We start from the raw sequence: 2,500 nt of genomic DNA on the forward strand, positions 1-2,500 counted from the left end.
GTTGGGGGAAAAGTAGACTCCTCATAATCATCCATTTTCTCATCGCTATCCCACTCCCCATTTCTCCATTTCGCCAACCCCACATCCCCTCTCCCCTCTCCCCACCCTCTTCCCCCCATTTCCCTCTCTCCCCTCCATACCCCTCTCCCCTCTCCCCACCCTCTTCCCCCCATTTCCCTCTCTCTCCCTCCATACCCACTCTCCCTCTCCCCCACCTCTCCCTTCGCCCCTCCCCCTCCTCCCCCACACACCCTTCTCTACAGCAAGGGGGGGAGCAGCAAAAGTGGGGGTTGTCGTAAGTACGGAAGTTTCCCCCACTAACCCTTGCCGAAAACCATAAGTAAAGATCAAATTAAGTTATAACACCGTGCTCCTTTTACCTCAACCCCCACCCCCCCACCCCTACCCCACCCCCCCAACTTACCCACTTTCCCGCTACTTTGTCTCTTGGGGAATGGTTTTGCTTTCTTTTTTCTTTTCGTTTTTTGTTGTTGTTTGTTTTTGTGGTTGACTAAGTTTGTTTGTTTGTCTGACTGTCTGTTTCTCTGTAACAAACTCAGTCACTCTCTCTATCTATTTCTTTCTATCTCTTTTTCTCTGTATATATATATATATATATATATATATATATATATATATATATATATATATATATATATATATATATATATATATATATATATATATATATATATTTATAGATGTGTATGTATACTATACTTTATATATATATATATATATATATATATATATATATATATATATATATATATATATATATATATATATATATATACACATTTTTTGTCTTTTACTATCTGTGTATGTGTATCTGCATGTGCTCGCTTGTATTCATGTGTGTATGCTCAAACCTGCCTTCCATTATGCTCTATTTATATCCTCCTCACCCCGCCTTCCCCCTACTCCAATCACCTCCCCTCCCCCTCCCCTACCCCCTCCCCTCCTCTTCCTATTTTTCTCACAGCAATACAAACTTTAGTCTTTAAGTAAAAGTACATGTTCTCCCGAGGCAGTCTCTCCTCCGCCATTTCTTTAAATTCCTTTTCTTTTCTTTATTTTCTATTTTCTATTTATTCGTCTATTCTTATTCTTATTATCTCTACTGGTGGTTTTGTTGTTGTTATTGGTATTGTCATTGATGGTGTAATTGTTATCGTTATTATTGTTTTTAAATTAGTTTTTTTATCATCATTATCATTAACTTTATGATCATCATTTCTGTTATTACTTTTATTATTGTTTTTGTTGTAGCTGTACTTATCATTATCATTATTTCTATTCTTATCATTATTATCATTATTAGTATAGTTATCACTATTATCATTACTTCTGTTCTCATCTTTCTTATCATTCTTAATATAGTTATCATTGTTATCATTATCATTCTTGTTGTTGTTGTTATTGCAGTTATTACTATTATTATCATTATTACTATTATCATTATCATTATTATCGTCATCATCATCATTTTTGTTTTAATCATTATTATTATTATTACTATTATTATTATTATCATCATCATCATTCTTGTTATAATCATTATCATTATTGTCATTATTTCTATCATTATCGTTATCATCATTACCACAATTATCATCATTATCCTCATTTCATTATTACTATTTCTGTGACTTCTACCAACGTACCAAAAGAAAAGAGAAGAGAAGGAAAGTAAACGAAGAATGAAGAAGAGTAAAGAAAAAAATGTGAAGAAAGAAAGGAATGATAATAATAAGAATGAAAATTGATCAGAAAAATAAGAACAAGAAGGAAAATGAAGAAAAAAATATCAGAAGACGAAGAATAAGAATTTGAAATCAGAAGAAAGATAGGAATAAGAAAAAAAAGAAGAAAAATAATCAGAAGAATAAGAATAAAAATAAGAAAAAAAACAGAAGAAGAAGAAGCGAGGAAGAGGAAAAACAGAACAAAAAACTCCAAGAAGAAAGAAAGAAAGAAGAAAAACGAAGAAAAAAGAAAAGAAGAGAAAAACAAAACAAAAATCAGAAGTAAAACAGAAAAAAACAAGAAAAAGAAGAAGAAAAACAGAACAAAAATCAGAAGGAAAAGAGAGAGAAGAAGAAGAAACACAGAACAAAAACTCAGAAGAAGAAAAAGAAAAAGAAAAAAAGAAACAGAACAAAAACTCAGAAGAAAAAAAAGAAGAGAAACAACAAAAAATCAGAAGAAGAAGAAGAAGAGAAAGAAGAATAAGAAGAGGTAGAAGAATCATACCCGCGGTACCTGCTGCTAGAACTCAGGTAATGAAGCTCGGATCTCGTAGGAAAATGTTCATAAAAGTTCTATTGTTATATGTAAGGGAGATGCTGCTTCTTGGACTTGCTTGATCTTCCTTTGTTTTGTTTGTCTTATTTTTTTTTTCCTTGTGCCTTTTTTTTGGTATTTTTTTGGTTGTTTTGTTTGTGTGTTGTTTCTTTCTCGTTCTGTGTACTGTGTGTGTGTTTTTTTTTTCTTTTCT

The sequence above is a fragment of the Penaeus vannamei genome, chromosome 8 (genome assembly GCF_042767895.1).
Source record: "Penaeus vannamei isolate JL-2024 chromosome 8, ASM4276789v1, whole genome shotgun sequence".
Taxonomy (NCBI): Eukaryota; Metazoa; Arthropoda; class Malacostraca; order Decapoda; family Penaeidae; genus Penaeus; species Penaeus vannamei.